At 37.6% G+C, this 27,753-nt stretch overlaps 1 long non-coding RNA gene across 2 annotated transcripts; it reads left to right on the top strand.

Annotated features, from left to right (window-relative positions):
* Window positions 1-27,098, top strand: LOC144302738 (uncharacterized). Of its 2 annotated transcripts, XR_013369768.1 has the most exons (8): window positions 1-79; window positions 6,429-6,501; window positions 19,425-19,535; window positions 20,598-20,766; window positions 20,950-21,015; window positions 21,474-21,738; window positions 21,821-21,951; window positions 26,323-27,098. It is a non-coding gene; the product is annotated as an uncharacterized LOC144302738 (long non-coding RNA). The 2 variants fall into 2 exon arrangements; XR_013369767.1 differs by lacking the exon at window positions 26,323-27,098 and having other exon boundaries at window positions 21,821-23,393.
* Window positions 27,099-27,753: the final 655 nt, after the last annotated feature.

The raw sequence follows: 27,753 nt of genomic DNA, 5'->3' as shown, positions 1-27,753 counted from the left end.
GAGCATTCCGTTTCATTGTCATGGAGGCATAGTTCCGCTGTAAGGATGTAGCCAGATCATTGTGTCTATCTAGTCAAAGGTGAGTCCTGTTCAAGTACAATTGTGTCGATTAATAAAGATGTCATACCAATCTTAAGTGCTTTGTATATTGGTCATGATGAGCGCTATTGAAGCTTAACTCACAAGAGCCTCTTCCACGACTCCCAGTGTGACTCCTCAACCAATGTCCCACCTCACAAAGCACATATTTATAGCATTGGCCTTATCCTCATGTGCTAAATATCTGAGTGTTGTGCCTCTAGGGTCACAAGATCATGTAGTCCTGAAAGAAAATTCAAGATGAGATCTTTGGGATTTAGGAGAATAGATCATCAGGAAAGAGAACAGGCTTTGAGAGACATAAATAGGAACAACTGAATACCTCAAGATCATCATAAATCATAGAATAAAGAGGAGAAAACATGAGGAAAAAAATGTTACTAGTTGCAACTTAAGCCAGTTTACAGGATCCTGAGATGTATAGTGTAGAGAACTCTTTTTTTTGTCATCTGAGAAAGGATTTTCTACCCTTTGAAGTCTCAGGATATCACTTAGACGTTGATAGGAATATGCAAAGTTCAGCTGGAGTTCCATTCTGAGATAGCCCGGTTGTTACGGTTGTGAGCCCTTGTATTAGGGCCTCCTGTTTGTTTCCATTATGGAGAAACTCTAGCTGTGTGCTCCAGATCTACTGATCTCTCATAGACATGGCATAGTTATTTCGGTTGCTTTGTTAATCGTGTTTGCTCCATTCTATCATTTTACTTCCTCTGTGTGATTCATTGAATCCAAAATAAGTAAAATCACGAAGTAGTTACATAGACATATCCTGTCTAAAAACACATAGATAAACATATAGAAAATATAGATCTATCTTTGTATAGCTAGCTAAATGAGTTTCTGAAGATATTATTTTGGCCTGTGTGTTAATTTGGACTTTCAGAGAAGCAGAGCTCAAGATGGAATTAGACCCACAAGAGATTTATTAGGGAAAAGGCTTATGAAAGATAAAGGGCAGGGGGGAGTGGAGTAGGGGTATGAAGAGAGAAACAGACCATGATGTGGATCTGACCATTGTAAAAGGAAAGGACGAGGAGGGAAGGCCTGGGTAGGAAAAGTGCCGAGACTTTTCTATGAAAATTGCAACCAAGATGATGGGGCATCTCCCAACCAATTTCTCCCCATAGAATAGTCCTGTCAGGGCAGGAATGGGCCTGTGCCCAAAGGAAGCCTGACCTTGGTGCACACATGGGGGTAGGTCCAGAGGAGAGCCGCGGCCATCAGAAACCATGTCCCTGCAGCAGCAGGTCTGAGCAGTGCATTTTCATGGCCCTCTGGCCCTGGGACACAGTGGGATGTGGAGGGAAGTAGGTGGGACTTGGAATTACATCCCGGCACCGCCATTTGCAGTTCCCTGACTTCAGACAGCATTTGTTGACCATTCTGTAAAATGGGGAAATTAGTTCATACTCCATTTCTTGTAACAGTTAAACATATGATGGTGGAGGGAAGAGAGGGGATGGAGAGAGAGAGAGAGAGTTTTGCAGACCTGAATATAAATAAATTTAGGAGCCGTTAAGAGCCAGACCACCTGGGTGGGACTCTTGGGCCCACTCTTCCTCTAAGTTTCCTGAACTTGTTTGTTTCTAAATCGTTGTGCTCCATTTCCTTTTCTGTTACTTGGAGATGATAAAATGATTGTGAGGACCGAATGGATTAATATTATATAAAAAGACTAGAGCCGGGGATCCCTGGGTGGCGCAGCGGTTTGGCGCCTGTCTTTGGCCCAGGGCGCGATCCTGGAGACCCGGGATCGAATCCCACATCAGGCTCCCAGTGCATGGAGCCTGCTTCTCCCTCTGCCTGTGTCTCTGCCTCTCTCTCTCTCTCTGTGACTATCATAAATAAATTTGAAAAAAAAAAAAAAAAAAAAAAAAGACTAGAGCCGTTTCTGGCACTTGGTAAGTGCTGTATATGTGAACTTTTAATGCTGTTGTTACTTTGACTACATGTATTTAAATGCCTGTCTGGATTTTCTCATTTTATGATTTTGACTTATTTTTACTCCAAGCATTACGTTGACTTCCTTTTACTGCTTTCCAGATTCTTTTCTTATCTGTGAGGATTTTCTTCGTATAGATTTATTGAGATTCACTTTAAAGGAGAGGGTGCCCTGAGCTAGTGGTCAGCTGGAACAGAAGCATCGCTCAGGGGTCATCGTCCCTTTATACTCTGGCCTCATCAGATGATCCAAGTATAGGAATAGAAGATCATCCCCTCTTGTTCTCTCAGCTTTGTTCTTCAGGAAATTGGCTTAGCGAGGGATGTGACAGGCTAGCAATGTGAAACTTTAACAGAGGACCACCAAGCTACTTAACTGGAGTGATTTCATGCTTCAAAACTCACATCCAAGTTGATTTCTCAAACATCCATTCCTCTTTTACCTTGGTGTAAACGTTCAGTGATTTTGAGCTGGTCAGAAGGGAATGGAATTTAGATTGGATAAAATTTATAATAAAATGTGATAAAACAACAACAGTGGATTTTCTTTTCTTCTTCCAAGGAACTGACTTCAGAGGAGTTTTGTTTTGTTTTTAAATAAAAATGTCAATTATCTCCGCGCTTTCCACCCATCTTGGGGAAGTTAGTTATCATGTTTATCTTCGAAGAGGTGATTAGTTTTAGAAGACCACACGTCAAGCCCTCAGGACCATGTGGAATGTAGCATTCTGGTCTGGAGGGTAATGACTTGGAGCCATATCTCATTCCCCTTTTTCACTCAGCTACGGCAAGACTTTGGGATCTACGGGATGGGACGGCACCCTGGAGCACAGCTTGCAGACTTCAGTGACATTGAGCTCATAACTGGCTCAGCTGGCATCTCAGGCGGGGAGTATATGAGCCAGGCTCAGATGCAGCTGATGATTTGATGTCCAGATGTGAGGAGGGAAGGGGGTTCAAAGCATCAGCAACAGCTGATTATAAAGGCGAACAATAGCAAGAGAGAGAAATTAAAGAGAAACACAGCAAGATGACAAGGCGAGTTGGAGGGGGGAGTGTCATTCATCTCTTCTGAAAGCCCCCACAGCAGAAAGATGGATTAATGCTGTCGGAGCTGTTACCCATTCCATCAGCTTTATTATATGGTGGAAAGCTCCCCGTCACTTTCTTGGCTGCATGCGGTGGTACAATCCTGGCTCCTTTTCCCCAGTGCATTACAAACGTTTTCTAGGTTTTCTTCTTAAAGCAGCTTTTATATTTGTTTCAATCACAGGTAGATCCATCATATGCATTTAATTTAAAAAGTCATAACAAGCAGAATTTTTGTTTGACATAAAGAGCTCATAAAACAAATGCTACTATTTATCAAGTCTAATGGATTTTTGTAAAGGTCTTATAGGAATAAAGAATAAAAATCCAATGATGGTCTTACAATGAATATTCGATACTTTATTGCCTATTTATGGGGTAATCTTTTTGCCTTCCCACAATATAGGGCCCTTCAAAAAGACTTAATTTGTGGTCATGTGGTTTACTTGCCAGGAGATGGCAATAGTGATCTGTTTCCATGTTTAACCTTAACAAAGGCTCTCATTCCACCGAAATTAAACTGAGTACCAAAATGATTGGGATTTCCAATCCTGTTTTCCAATGCAAAATTACCCATTTTGAATTCTTGAATTATTAAGTTGTTTCTAATCATGTACAGCCAGATTTTTTACCAAAGGCGTTGTCATGACAGCTTTCTGAAGACCCCCAAACAATCATTTTGTTCTCCTAGAAGCAATAACATAATTCTGGAAAAGAAGAAAAAAAAAAAAAAAGAATCTACACATACAAATAGAAATTTAACAAAAGCCACGGGGAATGAATTAAAATGGGAATTTGATAAGATCATGATGATGCATGCTTAGACAAGAATCACGGAATCTTTAAGTAAGGGATCAGATCAATATCTTTGGATTTACTTGATAGGCCCTTAAGCACTTTGAATGGGATCAGGCCAACTTTGCTCCATCAGGGTTGTATGTGACTATCACTGCTCAGCCTGAGAAAGGCTAAAACCACAACCACACAGCCCTTTCCACCTGTGGCATACACATTTTCTTTTATTTGACATCGAGAGCTACAAAACTCTACATTTTTCCTTCATTTCAGCTCCTAGGAAGCTCAAATATTATTGTCTTTAGCAAGAGTTTTATGAAATAGTTTTCTTTTTCATCCTTTTATTATTAACCTATCTTTGCTTTTGGACTGATGGTTCAATTTTACTATATGGTACCTGCATTGTATTCCACGTTGAATCTCTTTTGGGAATACATGTGATTTAATTTCATGAATGCAATGAGACGGTGATCACTCCAGATAATCATTATAATCATTCTTTGATGGTTTGCGGTACTACCCATAAGCTACCCAACAATTTCCGTAAAGGCAACAACCACAGCGTGAAAGCCACCTTAGTCTTTTATTGCCATGTGCAAGAGGACTGCTTGCTATTTTTCAGAGAGGGTGTTGTCTTTTCTTTTTCTTTTTCTTTTTTTTTTTTTTTAATAAAACTATCTATATCTAGAGTAGTTTTAAGTAGAATGCTTTTCAGTTTGTTGCTTTAACATATTTTTTTCAATTAACTATATTTGAGTAATTTCACTGCAGTCTATTGCAGGCTCATGGCGTATTGCATGGTCTGTTGCAGTGGGTTACATGTGGTTCTTGAGGGTGCAATGAGAAGGACTTTTAGCCAATCTGGAGTAGAGAAAAACATTATTTCATATGTTATATCACCAGAAAGATTGAAAGTAATAATCTGTTACAGAAAGAAACAAGTTCATTAAAGTGATGTCTATTATGACAGTTGGATCCTAGCTTTAAGAAAACAAGTATATGGAACATTAAATTTAATATTTGTGGTAAAGGGGCGCCTGGGTGGCTTAGTTGGTTAAATGTCTGACTCGATTTCAACTCAGGTCATGATCTCAGGGTCATGGGATCAAGGCCCCAGTTGGGCTTCGGTCTTCCCACTCAGCAGGGAATCTGCTGGAAAATTCTCTCTCCCTCAGCTCTTCCCTCTGCTCTCGTGCCCGTGTGCTTGCACTCTCTCAAATAAATAAATAAATCTTTAAAAAATAGTTGTGGTGAAAAATTAGTTGTGTTGTCATATGCGATGAAAACAATTTTGTTAATCATTGTTTCCACATAATGCAATTGATCATTCATATCTGCTTGACTGCGAGGGTGTGCTGACATACGATTGGATAATAAGGCAGATAATATGACTTTGGGCGTGAGTTGAATTCAGCACGATTTTCTGTGTGTTTTTAATCTTTGGCTAGACTTGCCGTCGTAATGGAAAATGAAGGCAAGTGTCTGCACGCTGGTGTAGTAGATGATGTTTGTCACCTGGACCAGTGCTTGGGCTGTTTGCCCCTCGCCACTGTTTCTGTACCACGGAGGGACTGGTTCTTACAGGAGGCATTTCCCAGGCTCTCAGGTCAACAGGTTCAACTAGTAGGGGGCACCTGTGGGAATTCCGTGTGTGGGAAGGAGGAAGGAGCTGCACTGTTGACCTGTCACCTCTTTGGGCACTGGCTCTGCCTCTGACTCCCCTCTGGGTGCTTCCCTCTCCTGCCGGGCGTCCTTGGCTGCTGGGCTCTGGGGCTTTCTCTCCTCCTGCACCCGTCAGCCTGGGTGTTGCAAGGGCTTCTTGCTGTCACGCAAGTCTAGGCCGCCTCACTGCCTCTTGTTTGCTTTCTCAGCCTTTCCATCACCTGTGTAACCAATTTCTTGCCTTAAATGTTCTCTGTTACAAAAACGCTGAAATGGTTTCTATTTTCCTGGTAGAGCTTGACGAAATTATAAGATTTAGCATAAAATACACTTAGCATGGAAATTTTCTCTGTATCAGTGTTATTGTAAGTCTTTTTAGTTTTTTTTACATACTTTCAAAATCAGCTTAAATTTGTTCACACTTGTATCCTGAGTAGCAGATTCTGTGACTCCTGTGTTTTCGAGTAATAGTGTATTGTACGAAGCATGAAGAAATAATGTAAAGAATAAATAAGAAGAGAGAGGAGGAGGGGAACAAAAGCAATAAGGAACTGAAAGGATACGATATTAAAAGAAAAAAAAACGAATTACAGAATTTAATTGGTTTTTGGAGAAGCTCCTCTTTCCTAAAATGTTTTACACGGAATGTTAGGAATATTAATTCTATTGTATTTTAATGTTACGTGGGGAAAAAGGTACCGCTATTGATGAATTTGGGGAAATAAAGCGTTCACCGAGATGAAATAGCTTTTTAAAAATAGCAGTACCTCGGAGAACTTAATTTACTGATGAACCTTGTGAATTTCTAGGTGACTAATCTGTTTTATTGCCTCATCCCACAGATATCATGGATCTCAAGATTCATTCATCTGTTTATTTGTTCAACAAATATTTGTCGAACTCAAGAAGCACATAGTAAGTACTGTCGTAAGGATCCAAGATACGGGAGTAAAGCGAGCAGAAAAGAAAAATCTCTGCTTAATTTCTAGTGGGAAGGGATAGACAACAAATACGTAAAAGTCAGAGGTGGTAAGTGCGATGAAAAACAGTAAGGCCGGGACAGGAGGCAGTGGTGAGGCAAAGGGAATGCCAGTGTTCAGGAGGCCAGTGCATTTTAAGACATCATAAATTTTAAAATAGCTTTGGGAGAAGAGATTTAAAAGAAAAACCAAAAAAAAAAGTCTGTTACATTCAATGCACACACACACACACACACACACACGCATATATATTTTTAAACCGACTATAGCATACATTGATCATTGCATGCCACATTTTTTTGTTGGTTTGAGGCTAAGATTTTTCTCACACACAGCATCTAACGTTCCTTCTTCTGAATCATGTATGGTTTCCAGTTAATGTATAATATCATGGTGACATGCTGTTTTTCTCGGATTTGTGCCCTCTGTAGGACTAACCATGGAGTCCCGACTTGCATCAACGAATTCTTGGATTTTGTGCTACATTTTTTTTTTTTTTAATTTCGGTACACTTTTGCTTTCATTCTCCTCCTTAATTTAATTACATATTGCTGGAAGTTAAATAGCTTCTCTTCAAAGGCAGCTAGTAACTTTTGATATGTAACCTTACAGATACCCTTCGGAACTTGTGAATCAGTCACACCAATTTTTCCTGGCTTTGAAATGCCGATGATCAGTTCTGAGATGCCTGGTTACATTTGGCCAACAGTCAATGACTGCTACTTCATAAAATACTCCTCTATCTGCAAGCTAGAGAATTTCTTTTCATAGCAATTGGGAAATCCCTTCCTTGTAGAGAAACTTGAAATTTTGAACAAAAAATATTTTTGATATCAGAACCTACTCTCATGGAAGCATCACAGGGGACCAGGGCTTTGTGGAACACAGGGAGAGAAACATCTCCACGCCGTAACCGCCCCTTGTTGGTACTTGTCTTTTTGATAATAGCCATTCTGACGAGTGTAGGGTAATATATCATTGTGGTTTTGTTTTGTATTTCCTTGATGATGAGTGATGTTGAGCATTTTTTCGTGTGCGTGTTGGTCATCTGGATGTCTTCTTTGGAAAAATGTCTATTCAGATGCTCTGCCCATTTCTTCATCAGACTGTTTGGGTTTTTGTTGTTGTTGTTGTTGTTATTTAGTTGTATGAATTGTTTATGTATTTTGGATGTTAAACTCTTACTGGCTTATTGGGTATGTAATTTGCATATATCTTCTCCCTTTCAGTAGGTTGCCTTTTTGTTTTATTGCCGGTTTCTTTCACTGTGCAGAAGCTTTTTGGTTTGATGTAGTCCCATTTACTTATTTTTGCTTTTGTTTTCCTTGCCTTTGGAGACAGATCCAAGAAAACATCATTCAGACCCATGTCAAGGAGCTTACCACATATGTTTTCTTCTAGGGGATTTATAGTTTCCGTCTTAACACTCAAGTCTCAAATCCCTTTTGAGTTAATTTTTGTATGTGGTGTATGCTAGTGGTCCAGTTTTCTTTTTTTGCATGTAGCCAGCCAGTTTTCCCAATACCGTTTGTTAAAGAGATCTTCCTTGTCCCATAAATTACTTTGTCATAGATTAGTTGACCATACATGTGTGCCTTTATTTCTGAGCTTTCTAATCTATTCCATTGATCTATGTAGTCGCTTTAAAAAAAATATTTATTTATTTATTTATTTATTTATTTATTTATTTATTTATGAGAGTGTGTGCGTATGAGCAGGGTGAGAGACAGAGGGAGGGAGAGAAGCACACTATGTACTGAGTGTGGAACCTGATGCAGGGTTCAATCTCAGGACCCTGAGACCATGACTTGAGCCAAAATCAAGAGTAGATTGCTTAACCAACTGAGCCACCCAGGCACCACACATATCTTTTTTTTTTTTTTTAATAATAGAATACTGTTTTGATTACTGTGGCTTTGTAGTATACAGTTGACTCTTGAACAATGTGGTGGTTAAGGGTGCTGACCTCCTGGGCAGTTGAAAATCCATGTATAACTTTTGACTCCTCCAAAATTCTACTATTAGCCAACTATTGACCAGAAGACTTACCTATAACATAAACAGTTAATTAATATATATTTTGTATGCTTCCTGTATTATATACAGTATTTTATTTAAGGATTTTATTTATTTATTTATGAGAGACACACACACACAGAGGCAGAGACACAGGCAGAGGGAGAAGCAGGCTCCATGCAGGGAGCCCGACGTGGGACTTGATCCCAGGACTCCAGGATCATGCCTGGGCCGAAGGCAGGTGCCAAACTGCTGAGCCACCCAGGGATCACCATATGGTATTCTTATAATAGAGTAAGCTAGAGAAAATAAAATGTTATTAAGAAAAATCATAAGAAAGATAAAATAACATTTACATTGCTGTACTGTATTTACTGAAAAAAAAAATCCTTACGTAAGTGGGCCTGTACAGTTGAAACCAGTGTTGTTCAAGTATCAATTATAGTTTGAAATCAGGAAGTGTAATGTTTATGGCCTTGTTCTTCTTTCTCAGGACTATTTGGCCCTTCAGGGTATTTTGTAGTTCCATGCGAATTTTAGTTTGTAGACATATTTTTATGGAAAATGCTACTGGAATTTTGAGAGGGATTGGATTGAATCTGTAGATTGCTTTGCATTGTTTATGCATTTTAGCAATATTAATGATTTCAATCAATAAGTATGGTGTATCTTTCCATTTATGTGTGTCAGTCTTCAATCTCTTTCATCAGTACCTTATAGTTTTTAGTGTTCAGGTCTTTCACATCTTGGGTTAAGTTTATTCTTAGGTATTTTATTCTTTTTGATGAAATTGTAAGTGGGATTATTTTCTTGATTTCTCATTCTGACAGTCTGTATTAATGTATACAAATGCAGATTTTTAAAATGAAAATAAAATAAAATAGAGTTTAAAAAATATTTATTAGAGAGAGAGAGAGAGAGAGAGAGCAGGAATGGGGAAGGGACAAAAGGAGAGAGAGAGAAATTGAGAGAGATGAGAGAGAGAGAGAGAGAGAGACCCTCAAGCAGATCCCATGTGAGGATAGAGCCTGACAAGGGGCTCAATTCCAACCCTGAGATCATGACCTGAGCTGAAACCAAGAGTCAGATGCTTAACCAGCTTAGCCACCAAGATGCCCCAGAATAAAACAGATTTTTTAAATATGTATAGCATATTCTTAAAATTAAAAAATGACATAAATCATTATAAATATGTTCTCTTGTTTTGAAGCACTCACAGATACTTGCAGATTTAAAAAATATTGAGTGAAATTTTATATATATATATATTTTTACCTGGTGCTCATCACCACAAATGCACTCCTTAATCCTCATCATTTATTTCACTTATCTCCTCATCCCCCACCTCTGGTAACCATCAGTTTGTCCTTTATAAATCAGATTCTGTTTCTTGATTTGTCTCTCTCATTCTCTCTCTCTTTTGCCTTTACTTGTTTGTTTTGTTTCTTAAATTCCCCATATGAGTGAAATCATATGGTATTTGTCTTTCTCTGACTTATGTTACTTAGAATTATACTCTCTAGCTCCACCCATGTTGTTGCAAATGGAGACATTTTATTCTTTTTTTGTGACTGGATAATATTCCATTGTGTGTATATATTTATATTTATATATCTCACATCTTTTTTTTTTTCACATCTTTTTAATCCATTCATCAATCCATGGACAGTTGGGCCACTTCCATATTTAAGTTTGGTACAAAATAGAATACAACTTTTTCAGAGAAATAGTTTTGTTTTTTTTTTGTATATGATTAAATCTATTCAGTCACAGTAGATCCATGACCAAATTTTCCTCTAGTTATTACTTTTTCTTTTTCAATTTTGAGAACGGGAGTAGAGGGGTTCATTTAAGTGTCACCTTTACAGGGTCTTGCAAAACGGGTAATTTCACACACAGCTAAGTTAGAAAACCTCTACTCTTCATAGCAAAAATACTCATTTAGCAACCTGTTATCATTATTCCTTGAAAACTGTTTCTCAAGGGATAGTTTTCTCCATGACTAAGAATTATTTGAATACAAGGGAACTCAAACACGTGGAGGTTAAGGACCATCCTGCTAAAAGATAAAAGGGTCAACCAGGAAATTAAGGAAGAATTTAAAAGATTCATGGAAACTAATGAGAATGAAGATACAACCATTCAAAATCTTTGGGATGCAGCAAAAGCAGTCCTAAGGGGGAAATACATCGCAATACAAGCATCCATTCAAACACTGGAAAGAACTCAAATACAAAAGCTAACCTTACACATAAAGGAGCTAGAGAAAAAACAGCAAATAGATCCTACACCCAAGAGAAGAAGGGAGTTAATAAAGATTCGAGCAGAACTCAACGAAATCGAGACCAGAAGAACTGTGTAACAGATCAACAGAACCAGGAGTTGGTTCTTTGAAAGAATTAATGATAGATAAACCATTAGCCAGCCTTATTAAAAAGAAGAGAGAGAAGACTCAAATTAATAAAATCATGAATGAGAAAGGAGAGATCACTACCAACACCAAGGAAATACAAACGATTTTAAAAACATATTATGAACAGCTATACGCCAATAAATTAGGCAATCTAGAAGAAATGGATGCATTTCTGGAAAGCCACAAACTACCAAAACTGGAACAGGAAGAAATAGAAAACCTGAACAGGCCAATAACCAGGGAGGAAATTGCAGTCATCAAAAACCTCCCAAGACACAAGAGTCCAGGGCCAGATGGCTTCCCAGGGGAATTTTATCAAACGTTTAAAGAAGAAACCATACCTATTCTCCTAAAGCTGTTTGGAAAGATAGAAAGAGATGGAGTACTTCCAAATTCGTTCTATGAGGTCAGCATCACCTTAATTCGAAAACCAGACAAAGACCCCACCAAAAAGGAGAATTACAGACCAATATCCCTGATGAACATGGATGCAAAAATTCTCAACAAGATACTGGCCAATAGGATCCAACAGTACATTAAAAAAATTATTCACCATGACCAAGTAGGATTTATCCCTGGGACACAAGGCTGGTTCAACACCCGTAAAACAATCAATGTGATTCATCATATCAGCAAGAGAAAAACCAAGAACCATATGATCCTCTCATTGGATGCAGAGAAAGCATTTGACAAAATACAGCATCCATTCCTGATCAAAACTCTTCAGAGTGTAGGGATAGAGGGAACATTCCTCGACATCTTAAAAGCCATCTATGAAAATCCCACAGCAAATATCATTCTCAATGGGGAAGCACTGGGAGCCTTTCCCCTAAGATCAGGAACAAGACAGGGATGTCCACTCTCACCACTGCTATTCAACATAGTACTGGGAGTCCTAGCCTCAGCAATCAGACAACAAAAAGACATTAAAGGCATTCAAATTGGCAAAGAAGAAGTCAAACTCTCCCTCTTCGCCGATGACATGATACTCTACATAGAAAACCCAAAAGTCTCCACCCCAAGATTGCTGGAACTCATACAGCAATTCGGTAGCGTGGCAGGATACAAAATCAATGCCCAGAAGTCAGTGGCATTTCTATACACTGACAATGAGACTGAAGAAAGAGAAATTAAGGAGTCAATCCCATTTACAATTGCACCCAAAAGCATAAGATACCTAGGAATAAACCTAACCAAAGATGTAAAGGATCTATACCCTCAAAACTATAGAACACTTCTGAAAGAAATTGAGGAAGACACAAAGAGATGGAAAAATATTCCATGCTCATGGATTGGCAGAATTAATATTGTGAAAATGTCAATGTTACCCAGGGCAATATACACGTTTAATGCAATCCCTATCAAAATACCATGGACTTTCTTCAGAGAGTTAGAACAAATTATTTTAAGATTTGTGTGGAATCAGAAAAGACCCCGAATAGCCAGGGGAATTTTAAAAAAGAAAACCATAGCTGGGGGCATCACAATGCCAGATTTCAGGTTGTACTACAAAGCTGTGGTCATCAAGACAGTGTGGTATTTGAATACAAGGCTGAAAAGTATACTGAACTAATTTTGTACATCATCCTTTGGTGAGAGCACATTCAATAAACTCTTTGGAGTAAGAAAAGAATAGCATATTCTTAGAATTAACAAAATGACATAAATCATTATAAATATGTTTTCTTGTTTTGAAGCACTCACAGATACTTTCAGATTTAAAAAATATTGAGTGAAATTTTATATAGCTTAATTCAAAATAATAATGAAACAATTTTACACATTTCTGAATTTATTCTTCCTTTCTAGACCTAGCTAAAAACTGTATCCTGTGATTCTTCCTCTGATCATTATAGTGTTTTTGAACACTATAGAGAAAAAAAAAAATTTGGTTAATTTATAGTGCATTACTTTAACATTTCTTTTATTCTCTCAAATTGATAATTACTTCACTCTACATTTCCTTTTGTGATTATTTTACAGAATTTGATTGCAAACTCCTTGAGTACAGAGATATATCATTTTGTACTGTTTTGCCTTATACCTATTTTTTTTCCGAGTATCTGTGTGGCTCTTCACCAGTTAAATATTATTTTGCAAACCTTTTCACCAAAGTATTACTGATTAAAAAGGAATAAAAAGATTATTTTTGAGGATTTGAGGGCCTAAATCGAAGCAGAGGCTAGAACTTGACATTTATTTCAAGAGTTTATAGTCTTATTTTGTCCTACAAATTTCTACACATTTTGCTTCATAATATATCCTTTTGAGTTGCTTTGTTTCAGACAAAAGTAAAATGAATGTCCTAGGAAAATATGTTCGAGCCATTGCTTAACTTTCTTTAGACTCATGCTACAGATAACAGCATTAAGTTTTGTCTTTGTTTGTTTGTTTTCCATTTTAGAATGCACAGGAAGCAAAGGGAGTTTGGACTTTTTCCTTGAGGATTCCAGGACCCCTACAGTCTTCCTTAGCTCACAGAATTCCTGCCTTTATCCTTTGGAGACTACCTTTGGCTATAGCCAACTGCATTAATTTTCTAGGACTTCCATAACAAAGTATCACAAACTAGGTAGCCTAGAACAACAGAAATTATTGTCTTATGGTTGTGGAGGCTAGAAGTCCAAAATCAAGGGGCTGGCAGGGCCATGATCACTTAAAAACCTGTGCAAGAAGCTCTAACTTGACTTTCCAGCTTTTAGTAGTCCAAGACATTCCTTAGCTCATGGCAGCATAATTTCAACCTTTTCCTCAGTCTTCACATTATTTTTCCTCTAAATATGTTCATTGCTTTGTCTAAATTTTCGCTTTTAATAAGGACATCAGTCATACTGGATTAGAGGTCCACTCTAAGGACTTTACTTTGATTTGATTATCCTGTAAAGACTCTATTTCCATTCTGAGATATTGGGGGCTAGGACTTCAATATCTCTTTGGGGGCACAATTCAATCCACCAACTAAACCACACTCTTTTTCTAGTATATCCCATGTATTTTTCCCTCCAGGTAGAGTTGCCAAATTTAATATGGAAATACAGGAACCTCAATTAAATTTGAATTTCAGATGACCAACAAATAATTTCCAGTATAGGTATGTCCTAAAGAGCCTGTGATCCATTCTTATATTCATTTTGCTGCTATTGTTTATTTGAAATCTAAATTTATCTAGGGATACTGGATTTTATCTGATAATACTATCTCCATGTCTTCGCCTCTCTTAGTTTCTTTAAACTATCTTTCAGAACTTCCAGTCTGATATTTTCTTCAAGATTTGGCTTAAATGCCACCAACTTCAATTGCTTGTTTTGTTTGTTTATGTTTTTTAGCAAGCAAAAAAGCAGTATATTGAAGTGAAAGTATGTTCAAGGTAGCAGAGCAGGCAGGTTCGCAGAGGTGGAACCAGCCCTAGGTTGTTTTGGGATTGGATATTTGTTGTGTCTCTGGACCGAGAATATATGTGATGTTCAGTGGGGTGGTCTCCAATGGATTGGCTGCTTCCAATCACCTGGAGAACTCCTCCCATAGGTTGGAAGGGGGAGGTTTTGACCTTATATGGTTTGTACCAGGAGCCGTGGCAGCCTTTCTCCATTGGGGAGCACTGTGCTCTGCTGGGATGGCCATCAGATTGCTTAACTTCAGCTTTGATTTATCTATCTCATTTCATTTGAGTTTTGGGACTATAGTCCTTCACCCTCGGCTCGCTCAGTGTGGCACTATCAGGAGAAACCTGAGTTCTGGGAATCTCCCCTGAAGCTCCGTGGAGAAACAACTGGTCCTGAGAAGAGTGGAATGAGTGTGTCTGAGTTGCTACGGCCTTGGACCTTGATCCCTTTATCTAGAAGTAATCACTTCCTTTCCTTAACGTTGTAGAACTTTAATCTGTGACATTAACAAGAATCTACCCTGTACTAAAATTGTTGATATATGTATCTTTTATACCCTATTCAATAGAAATTATTTGAGGGCCAGAGACTTTTATGATTCAATTTTCTATCTTATTCAGCATCTAACTTCATTTCTTGAGGTAGTAGGCATTCAGAAAAAAAGACTTTTTCTGATTTCATTGGGCTTGCTGAAATAAAACAATAGAACTGCTTAATAACCAGGAGAGATAGAAATACGTGCAAAAGAATTCCTACCTGATAGTGGAACTCTGAATCTTTAACAAAATGCTCCCTGTTTTCTCAAGTGCTGCCTCCTCAGCAAACCGCTGGTTTGACCTACACTAAAACTTCATCATCAGGCATAGACTCCCCATTTCCCTGATTTATTATAAAGGATTAAAGTGTTCACTGGTATTTACTTTTGATGATTTATGCCTAGATTATATTTATAGTCAGTGTGGAAGAAATATTGAAGGGTGTATTCATACCAACATTTTTCAGAAACAGCTTGGCTGGGTGTGGATTGGCAGCACATAATAGAAAGGAGTAGGAGAACCAGACTCGTTTTCAATAGCAATAATCTTGCACTGTACTAATAATTGCAGGATAGAGATGTTTTTTCTTCACTCTTCTAATTATTCAGCCAACCAATGGGTCATTATTCATTGAGTCAGTTAAAAAACGTGTATGTGGGCAAGAGGTGGGTAATGCCTTCAAGGCCTTTCTTATTGGTGATTTTGCAATTAAAATCCAGTGGAATTCCTTTGTATTATTCATGCCAAGGGATAGAATAAATATTCTCCTAAGATTGTGATTTAAAATCTTAATATTTTTAAAAAATGCTATTTTCCCTAAACTGGTAAGGTGTGCTATAGGAAACTGGGTTGCTTAATACTGAGAAGTATATACCATACCCCACACTTGAGAAAAAGAAAGGTTTTTTTTTTCTTTCACAAATAAGTTTTGAAAATACAAGATTAAAGAAACTTCTTTGTTGCAGAGCTTCTTAGATATTTTAATATATTAATGTGTTTATGTAATAACTGGTGTAATCTCTGTGTGCTTTATCAATACTCCTTGGGAACAAAGAAATGTATGTTCATTGTATAAACATATTTTAAGGACTAAAGCTTGATTTGTAAATGTAAATCTATATGATAATTTATGTCACAATTTCTTTGTGATTGCTATCTTCTAGATGTCGACCTAGCAATTTTTTTTTCTCTCTCTCTAAAAGATGATGTGCAAGATATGTGAGTTCATGGATTAACTGGGTATGCCAGTCAGTGTTTAGCCATGGAAGCAGAAGTGCTGTGACCATTGTGGAATGAGGAATTTATTGTAGGACACTAGTTCCCACAGTGGTAGGAGAGTCACTGGGAAATGAAGGTCTGTAAGAAAGGTTAGAGGATCAAAGTCACCATCAGGCCTTCTTAACTCAAGGACACCCAGTTATTAGAGTGGAGCCACAAGGAAGAGTTGATAGAGAGGTCTATGGTTGTTTTTTTGTGGTATGGGGTCAGTGTTGGTCAGCAAGATCAGTAGATGGGAAAGGGAATTCATTAGACATGGAGTAATAGCAAGTGAGGACACTTTAGAATCTCTGGCCCTGGGGATCTCCACTTCACACATTAAACCATGGCGACGCTCAAAGTCTAAGCACAGCTGCTTTGCTTCTGCCTTCTAAATCTCTACACACTTCTGTTTTTGCCAACTCATATTATAAAATAACAAAGAAGGGAATTGTGGGAAATGAAGTTCCAGTTTAGGTAAATTAATGGAATAGAACTCCCACAGTGGGATTTGGGATGCATTTCTGAATTCCTATCAAAAAAGCGTACTTTGCATCTTGTGTTGTAGTTCTACTACTTGCCCTGCCATTAGTACTTTGTGATATTGGGCAAGGGACTTAACACTTTTAGCTTCGGTTTCTGTATCTGCTAAATGGGGCAGGAGGGGTAGCACCTAGGTTCTCTCAATTTTAAGATTTGTAGAGAATTGTGGGCATCCTTGGTTCACCCTTGCATATAATACATTAAGGTACATTTTATAGAAGCCTAATAAAAACTATATACTCCTATTGCATTATAGATGTTCAATGAAAATTAGATATAAGTCTGGAAACATTCATTAGCCTCTGCCAGAACCAAAATAAGAACTAAGGAGATGTTGTATTTTGTAACCATGAGGATAAGCTTGAAGAAGAAGAAGAAGAAGAAGAAGAAGAAGAAGAAGAAGAAGAAGAAGAAGAAAGAAGAAGAAAAGAGAAGAAGAAAGAAGAAGAAGAAGAAGAAGAAGAAAGAAGAAAGAAGAAGAAAGAAGAAGAAAGAAGAAGAAGAAAGAAGAAGAAGCAGCAGCAGAAGAAGCAAGAACACTATTCCATTTCACTTCAATCTAGAGCTTTTTTTTTAACATTTACTTCTCAATGTCATTTCTCCCACAAATTGTTATATGTTGCATTTTTAGAGAAGTTCTAAATAATTGGTTTTTCTTGCTTTGCAATTTCCTTAGTGTGTTATAAGAGATAAAACTTGCTTCATTGGTACCGTTAATTTCTATTTGAATTTAAATGATTCATAGAGGAAATAGTTCTGACAATACCAAAATGAGATAGCCTTCTCCATAATTATAGAGCTTGTATATATAACGTCATTACTTTTTTTAAAAAGATTTTATTTATTCAGAGGCAGAGAGAGAGAGAGAGAGAGGGAGAGAGTGAGAGAGGCAGAGACACAGGCAGAGGGAGAAGCAGGCTCCATGCAGGGAGCCTGACGTGGGACTCGATCCCAGGTCTCCAGGATCATGCCCTGGGCTGAAGGCGGTACTAAACTGCTGAGCCACCCAAATGTCATTACTTTTGTCAAACATTTATGAAGCACCTACCATGTGCCAGTTAATCTACTAAAACTGACAATACAGTTCGAAGAAACAGGCTAGCTTAACACACAAACACCCGCACAGATCATTTCAGGAGGAGGAGCCGGCCTCTACGATAGACTGAGGAAGGCACAGAAGAAACCCAGGAAAAGCATCTTTGAAGGGTGGTATCTAGACAAAGGCAATTTTTTTTCCCTCTTAATTTTGCTTGTTATAGTTTAATGAAAGGGAATTACTCTGATGGAGGGAAGAGAACATGAAAGGGAAATTTGGTCACAGGAACATTAAATGAGAGACATGGCTCATTGTTATGATATGTGCCAGATATTGGGCTGTGCACCTTATGTAATCAGAGCAAAAATCCCATGAAGTGGAACTACTATTAAGTTATTTTATGAATGTCAAACATGAGGGAGGAGGAGGCAAGAATCCAGACTGGAGTGTTAAGAAGAGCCTGGGTTCATCTAGTGAATGAGCCAGGGCTTGTTTTCTGAAGGAGGAGATATAGAAAAATGTGTAGCATAACTTTGACTAGCACATAGTCATATTTGTGTTTTTAAGCATCCTAGAAGATATCTAGAAGATAAATTTGAAATGGGTAGGAATTGTAAGAGTGGGAGCCTATTGAATTTTGTGCTAATAATCCAGGCCTACCTTAGGAGAGTGATGAAATTGATGGAGATAAAGGAATGAATCTTAAAAATATTTAGAATATAGTATGATTAAAAACATTGAACTACGGGGAAATCAAATATAGCTATTCTCCTCACTTTTAAAATAATTACAGACCTACATACCGTATTACTTGTAAATTATAACTAAAACCTGATTATAGTTTCAGTCTTTTTTTTTTCCCCTTTTAGTTTGGTTGCTTAACTAAACTAAAGCTTAGTGCTGTCAAGCTTCAGAGTAGTTGAACAGATGTAGTCAGTGTTGCAGATAGTATGAGTAGCCGATCCTCCATCCTTTGTTGCCTTCTTCATTATTAAAAAAATAATGAGGCTGCAATCCACACAGCTAAAAATAAAACATTTAGTTTCTCAGCATTTCTTGCAGTTACAGGTGGCCATGTGACATAAATCTGTCTAATGAGATATAAGTGGGAGCCTCTTGGGATTTCTGGGAAGATTTTGTTATCTTGATAAATCTACCACATTGTTTTCCTGTCTCAAATCCAGCTGCCAAGACCAGGCAGGGAGAAGCCATTTTGTAATGACGCACCAAGAATGGTAAAGCAGGGAGCCTGAAAGACACCGTTTGCGTGAACAGCTGTACCAGTGCTGAATTTCCAAACTGAGGCCTCTTACTGTTTGAGAAAATAAATCCCTTCCCTGGTTAAAACATTGTGTTATGGTTTTTATTATATATTATTGAATGCATCCTGACTTCTTGTAATGATTGTATCACCTGCCCCAAAAGGCAACTTCAAAAGAAACGGATTCAGGGGCAGATTGGTGATACGTTATCACCCAGGTTGATCTAGTCAACTCATTCTGACATTCTCCAAGAAACTGAATATTCTTTGGGTGAAAGAGTACCACTCTGTAAAAAATGCAAACATTTGTGTTTTTCAGGAGGTGAAATCTTTCAGCATCTTTTTTTTTATTGGTAGTATCATAAGAAAGTATGAAAAGCTTTTGGCTGACTTTGTGAATTTATGTTTCACAGGAAGAAGAAAAGAGTTGAAGAAGCAGCCTGAAAAAAAGTGGCTAAAACATCCACCAGACAAGAGTGAATTCTACTACCTCGGCAGACTGTTGTCAGGAGACGAGCCAAAAGGTAATGTAGGGAATAAGAGAAAAAAGCTAGATTGCTTTTTTTTTTTGAAAAAAAAAAAAAAAAGTGGAAAGAATACCTTCTAAGCAAAGATACAGATGCAGTGAGACGTTGGGACACCTGCACCCCAATGTTTGTAGCAGCCACGTCCACAATAGCCAAACTGTGGAAGGAGCCTCGGTGTCCATCGACAGATGAACGGTTTAAGAAGATGTGGTCTATACACATAAATGCTTCTAATAGCTTTATTCCTAATTATTCAAACTGGAATCACCTAAGATGTCCATCAACAAGTGAATGGGAAAACAAGCTGTGGAACATGCATACAATGGAGTATTATTCAATAATAAAAAGAAATAGGTTATCAAGCCATAGAAAGATATGAGGGAAACTTAAATGCATATTGCTAAGTGAAAGAAGCCAAACTAAAAATCTACACACTGCTTGATTCCAATTATATGAGATTCCACCAAAGATAAAACTATAAACACGGTAGAAAAAAAAAAAAAAAAAGAAAAAATGTGTGGTTGGCAGGGACCCAGAGAAATGAGAGAAAAGGATGACAAGGTGGCACACATGGGATTTTTTGGGGCAGTGGAACTATTCTGTATGCTACAATGTTGGATACATGACATGACGCATTTATCAAAACCCATAGAACTATATGACACAGAGAATAAAACTTACACTATAGACTTCAGTTGATAATAATGCATCAACATTGGTTCATTAATTATAACACATGTCCCATACTAATGCAAAATATTAATAATAAGAGAGATTGTGTATGGGGGAGGAGGGTATATGGAAACTCTCTACACTGCTCATTTTTTCTGTAAATCTGAAACTGCTCTATAAAAAAGGGCTCATTAATTTAAAAATCTTAATTTTAAATATTAGAACACGAATTTAGTGTTAAGTGTACCAGAAATTGTCAATAGGTCATTCTAAAAGGAAAGAAACCTACAATGACTACCTTAAACCCATGTTCTTTCATTGTATTTAGAAATAATCACAACAAATCTTGAGAGGAAAAACATATCATTCTAATTTCTATAAATACAGGCACTGAATCTTAAAAGTTCTGCAAATTGCCTAAGAACACACCATGAGCTGTGGGAGCTAGGTTCCTTCTGATGAGAAATTCCAAAGCTGTCTACACCTACCATAGTTATGCATGTGGGCTCCAGAATGAGCAGACTTTCCTTCACATCCCAGCTCTGCCATTTTCCAGGTAGGTAACCCTAGGGACATCATTTACCTCTGGCAAACTAAATCTAATTCTCAAATTAACTTAATAGTAATTATATGTCATGGGATTATTATTGGGAATAAAATGAAGTTCTTAGCCTAGAACTTGTAACATAGCAATCAATATAAAGTTATCTCCTCTCATCATCTTCTTCTTCATCATCAGCATCATCTTCAACTGTACCAGTGGCAATGAGTAAATTAATGATCTGAGGAAGTCTGTGGAAGAAAAGCAAGTACCAGTTACCAAAAGCAATGAATGAGTTTTTACCAAAAATTGGCACAGGACTAACCATCACTGACACAAGTCTGGGATCATGTTATTCTTCATCTTACTTCTTTCCTTCAGTATCTTTATGTAGATAAAGTCAGGGGGAAATAACAACAGTAAAAACAAAATGAATATACAGTGCTATTACTTAGCTATTACTTTAGAGGGAAAGCGAGTCTTAAACAGACAGCTCTAGCCTGGATTTGGATCCAAAAAGGCCCTTGTTCCTGCTTGACCCTAATGTTATGTGGATAAGTCAAAAGGTCATGTGAGGGACGCCCGGGTGGCTCAGTGGTGGGTTGCCTGCCTTTGACTCGGGTCGTGGTCCAGGAATCCGGTGTCTCCCTCTGTCTGTGTCTCTGCCTCTCTCTTGGTCTGTGTCTCTCATGAATAGTTTAAAAAAATCTTTTTTTTTAAAGGTCATGTGAAAGTATTATCATCTGCAATTTTAAAGCAGAAAATACAAGAAAAGCCTCTTCATCTTGCTACTTCCCCAAATCACAAGAGTGACTGGCAGTTTGGAGTTCTCAAAGCAATTCTAAAATAGAATTAAATTTCTAAGACATTTCAAATACTCAGAAGAGAATTCCTAATATTTAAAGCAAAGTTTGTAGAGTAATGCACCACTTAAACCCACGTTGATACATGGACAAAGGCTATACCACAATGCCCGGCAAATCACAGGTGTGCTATCAATATTGGATAAATGAATGACTCTTTTCCACTCCTACCCGCAATAACATTGCTTTTCCCGGTATGTTTCTAGAAACAACTGCTGTTTGACCACTTCTCTGGAGAGTCTGAGGGTAACTGAAGCAAGTTTTGGAAGCATCAGTGAATGGCCACTTAATCGCTCCATGTATTTGTAGTCTCAAAATACAATCCCTAAAAGGACAGGTAAAAGATTAATGGCTCTCTTCTCTGGACCAAAGAAAGGAGATTATTTTCCTCTAACTCCTGTAGTTGCAACTTTTTGAATAAAAGTGGAGCCCAGAAAGGAGCAGAAATTGAGCCAGGCACTTTGTGTGACTGGGACTCTGTTATGGACTGAATATTTTTGTTCCCTCAAAATTCATGTTGAAGCCCTACCCACCTCCCACCAGAGTGATAGTATTTGGAGATGGGTTCTTAGAGGTGATTAGGTTTCCGATGAGGTCATGAGAATGGGGCCCCACAAACAGATTAGAGCTCTTTAAGAGTAGGAAGGGGAATCCGAGCTAGCTCCCAGTCCTCTTGCCCGCATGTGAGGGCTCAGGGAGAAGGTAGTCATCTGCAAGCCAGGGAGAGAACTACCCTCAGAACCTGATCTTGCTGGCACCCTGATCTTGGACTGCCAGCCTCAAGACCTCTGAGAAAATAGATTTCTGTTGTGTAAGCCACCTGCCCCCATTCTGTGGTGTTTTGTTATGGCAGATGGACAGATTAAGACAGGCTGTCTTTGAGCTCACAAACTCACACTTCTATGGTCAATTAGTCTATGATGAAGGAGGCAAGATATACAATGGGGGGAAGTCTCTTCAATAAGCGGTGCTGGGGAAACTGGACAGGTACATGGAAAAGAATGGAACCAGACCACTTTCTTACATCATACACAAAAATAAACTCAAAATGGATTAAAGACCTAATGTAAGACTTGAAGCCGTAAAACTCTTAGAAGAAAACATAGGCAATAATCTCTGACATTGGCTGTAGAAATACTTTTCTAGATATGTGTTTTCTGGCAAGAGAAATAAAAGCAAAATTAAACCATTGGGCCTACGCCAAACTAAAAAACTTGTACGGGAAAGGAAACCATCAACAAAAAAAATCAACCTACTGAGTGAGGAAGATATTTGAAAATGATATATCCAATAGGGGTTAATATGTAAAATATGTAAAGAACTCATACAACTCAACACTGAAAAAAGCAATCTGATTAAAAAATGTGCAGAACATCTGAAGAGACATTTTTCCACAGAGGACTTACAAATGGCCAAAAGACACATGAAAAAAGGTGTTCAACATCACTGATCGTCAGGGAAATGCAAATTAAAACCACAATGAGATATCAATCAGAATGGATAGTATCAAAAAAGGTAAGTAATAACAAGTGATGGTTAGGATGGAACCCTCCTGCACTGTTGGTGAGAATGTAAATTGGTGCAGCCTTTGTATGGAGTTTTCTTGAAAAATTAAAAATAGAATACCGTATGATCTAGTAATTCTATTTCTGAGTATTTAGTTGAACAAAACAAAACAAAAACATTAATTCAAAAAATATGTTCCCCTATGTTTATTGGAGTATAAAAGCCAAGAAACAAACTAAGTGTCCATCAGTGGATGAATGGATAAAGAAATTGTGATACACACACACACACACACACACACACACACACACACACACTGGAATATTATTCAGCCATCAAAAAGACCGAAATCTTGCCATTCACAACAATGTAGACAAACCTGGAGGTATTTATGCTAATGGAGAAAGACAAATACCATATAATTTCACTTGTATCTGAATCTAAAAAAAACAAACAAACAAAAAAACAAAACAACAAAGCAAAACCGGAAACAGACTGACAAATATGGAGAACAGACTGGTAGTTGTCAGAGAGGAGGAGAGTGTGGGGATGGATGGAATAGGAGAAGGAGATCAAGAGTCTCAAAATTCCAGTTATAAAAAAATAACAAATTATAGGAATGAAAAAGTGCAGCATAGGGAATATAGTCGATAGTACTTTAATAACTTTTTATGGTGACAGATGGAAACCATGCTTATTGCGGCGAGCATTTCTCAAAGTATGTGATTGTCGGGTCACTATGTTATATTCCTGAAACTGATATAATATTGTATATTAACTGCAGTTCAATTAAAAAAAAAAAAAAGACTCTCTGGGCTTGGTAACAGTATGGTTGAACTGGGAGAAAGTGAAAGAAGGAAGCCCTGGGAGAAGGTACATCTTCCTTTAATTAACAACACAAATTGTATGACATCATTAGGATCCAAACTAAGATAAACAGGGGTGTCTAAAGTAATCAAAAAGAGAGGTTCTCGGGGGTCCTTGCTATCAGCCAGTTATTTTGATGCTTCAAAGCTCTTTACTTTCTTTTGAGATCAGTGTGAAGTGATACCATGCAACTTAGGTAAAAATGTCACATTTTGCCAATTTTAAGACACATTTGTTTTTATTCAGATTTTCTCATATCTGAAACTAAAATGTGCTTGACAATCAGTTGCATCTTACAACAATCAGTACTATTTTCTGCTTCTGTAATGGCTCATAAAATAGTGATAGATCTTACAATTACACCTCATAGATTCGACGAAATATGGTGTGAAGAATGTAGCTCAGTACTTTTCATTCCCTTCTCATGTGATCATTTCTTCATTCACTTATTAAATATATATTTACTTAACCAATAGCATTCTAGCTTCCATGTGGCCTCGGTACTGAATTTAAAGATGAATCAGGACCCTGTCTGCAGAGAACTCACTGCCGAGCAAGGCTTACGTGCACACCAATAAAAATGCAAAGGGCTTGAAATAAAACAGTCACAGTGAGGATGAGAAAGATCAGATATATAAGGTGTGCTTTGGTAAAGTTTGGGTAATGGTGTGAATTTCCAAGATAGAGGATATAGAAGGAGAACAGGTTTTGGTAGGAACCTAATAAGTTTTAAATATCTTCCAAACACCCAGGAGTGGAAGTGAGGGCCTGGATTTTAAGCGAGAGCCCCGGGATAGTCATTTGGATGCATGAGGCACTGGTGTGTTTGGCGTGGGTATGGATTACATTGCTCAGGATAGATGTGTGGAGTAAGACAAGGCCGGGGACAAAGCTCTGGGGCTACACCAGGACAGGAGGGATCGGAGAAGAAGGTAACCCGGAGGAAGTGGTCCTTAGGAAGCCACAGAGAAGAGTCACAGGAGCAAACTTTGCTATGGAGTAATCCATGAGAGGGATCTGCAGAGTCCATTAGGTGTGGAAATTCAGATGACAGGTGACATCATCATTAAAAGCAATTCTCTGCGCTAATATTTAATATTGTTTCCTTGGTTTTGATTAAGCAATCATGGAGTTTCCAAAGACCGTGTGAGGAATACATTTCCTCAGCACACTGCGGAGGAAAACTTTTGTTTTATGTGTCACACAATATGCCTTGTGTAGACTCTGTCAAGTTGAATTCCTCCAGGAATTTAATTGCAAAAAATTTTCTATCATCTGCAATACTATTGCGTTTCCTTTAATCAGTTAGTGAGGATACGTGATCCATTATTTCACTCTTCCTCTTGGCTGCCAGGAAGGTCAGAGCTAAAAGAAGTGCTCAATCATAATGACCTTCTGACCCCAGATTGTGGACAGAATAATCTCTACCCCTTTTACCATCTCTTTTCTGATCTCCTTTGCCTGTATCTTTTATGGTCTTACGTGCTTATTGAGAGGAACTTCAAATATATTTTGAAAGGGTAGGAAATATAAATTATAAATAACCAAAAATAAATAAAAACATGACCATTTATGCTGTATATTAGAATTCATTTGATTTTTCTACTGAAAGAAGGTGGAGGGCATGAGTTAGTAATTAATATTAATGTGTAGAAATGAAGGCTTGCATTGTTGGTCTCCCTTTGCGTAATCTGTGACAGCAGCTCTTTATTCAAACTATTTTAAGAATTGAGCTCATGTCATTAATGATTCAGGTGCACTAATCAAATAATAAACCCCAAATCCACATTGATTTCAATCTGTATTCAAGACACTAGGGAAAATAATCAGTGTTTGCTGAAGGAATGAGGAAAAATTGGAGAGGAAATAAACGTTATTTTTAAAACCCCTTTGGAATATATTAAATAGGGAGAAAAATTTGACAGCTATTTTAAAGGCGATTGACAGCTTCTCTTAAAAACAACATATTCCTTGCTCATATGACAATTATGCCATAATATATTTAGAGCTTTTAGTATAGGAAATGGCATGTTTCTTAATTGTCTTAAGAATGTTGCTTAAATTTGTCTTATTGGTGATTAGCAAGAAGTAGAAGTACCCTCATTTCTTCCTGAGTTCTTATGGAATAGGCCCTAGATGGCTGTAATCTGTTTCCAATGGTGCTATTAATGTCTTTATCAAAGAGCTGATGGGAGCAAAGGATGGCCTAATAATGGTAAAAGTCATAGCTACAACTTTTAGGAAATCACAGGATGCCAGGCACTGTGTAAACAATCTTACATGCATTGTTGTATTAAGTCCTTGCACCAGAGTGAATATTATCACTATTTTTCAGGTGGGGAAACTGAGGCCTAGAAAGGTCATCCAGCCTCAAGGGCCAGACTTAAGATTTAAACCCGCAATTTTAACCAGCATGTTCCATTGGCCTGGAATTTATCCTTCTCAAATGCAGTCATTCTTCAAGTTTTGTCTACTTTAAAAAATATATATTTATTAAATCCATTCTATCAATGTTTGTCACTATTCATTCCTAGTTCTTACTATCTTTGTTTTATTCCTGAACTATTGCAACAATTCTCATAATTGGGGATTCCCAACATGGTACAATGAAGAGGTCACCGTATTCTGTTCCTCAAATGGCAATGATAAAACTAGAGAATATTATCAAAAACAAGCATTCAGAGTCCTGGAAATTGACAATGATTTAAAATAGACTGTGAAGCCTTGATAAGTGGAAAAACTACTAATACTCAGGCAAAGAAAATGGGAATTCAAGGTATTATAGCTAATTCAAGGTAGCTATATCCCTTTGAAAATAAATAGCAAAATGGCAAACATGAACCCAACCATACCACTAATTACATGAAATGTGAGTGAATTAAGCATCCAAATCAAATGCAGATATCATCAGACTGCAATAAAAAAAATGAGATCTTACTATATGATCTCCACAAGAGTCACACTGTAGATTTAGACTCAGTAAATTGAAAGTAAAGAGATGAAAAAAAGATATAATATGCAAATTGTGACCATTAAGGATCTGGAATAACTACACTCATATCGGACAAAATTGAATTTAAGACAAATATACTGCCAGAGACAAGGAGACTATTTCATAGTGATGAAGAGGTTGTCACATGTGGTGATAGGACCCCACAAAGATGTAAAGCAAAAGATGACAGAAATGAAAGCAGAAATAGACATTTGAACAATAAGAGACTTCTATTATCTCACTCTCAAAAACTGATAAAACAAGCTAGATAGAAAGTCTGAAAACAGACAGAGGGACTTGAACAGCACGACTCAGTACCTTGACCTTATTGACATTTACCAAACGCTCCAGCCAATAAACAGTTGAATTCTTTTCAAGTGCACATGTTGAATTCTTCAGCTCAGGTACTATGTTAGGTCACAAAACCAATTTCAATAAAGTTAAAAGGATAAAATCATATCAGCTGTGTTCTCTGAATGCAGGGGGGTTGAATTAGAAAGGAATCAAGTCCTAAGCATCATTGCAAAGGGTACAAATTTAGAGTTCACTAGGTTTTACGCCTTGTTCATCCCCCTCTTATTTTGCGTGGTGATGAGTATCTCTAAAATATGTAGACTTCCACTTATGTAGGATACTGTTAATTCTCCCTTATAATATCCAGTTTGTGAATTAAAGAGGGATTGATCTAATTGTTTCAGTCATAAAATATATCCTGACGGCCTACTCCGTGCCAGGCACTGTTTTTGTGGTTGAGGATACAGTGATGAATAAGAA

Source organism: Canis aureus, chromosome 31 (genome assembly GCF_053574225.1).
Source record: "Canis aureus isolate CA01 chromosome 31, VMU_Caureus_v.1.0, whole genome shotgun sequence".
In the NCBI taxonomy this organism is placed as follows: Eukaryota; Metazoa; Chordata; class Mammalia; order Carnivora; family Canidae; genus Canis; species Canis aureus.
Note: the sequence above shows the minus strand (reverse complement) of the source record. Positions and strands in the feature narration are given on the sequence as shown.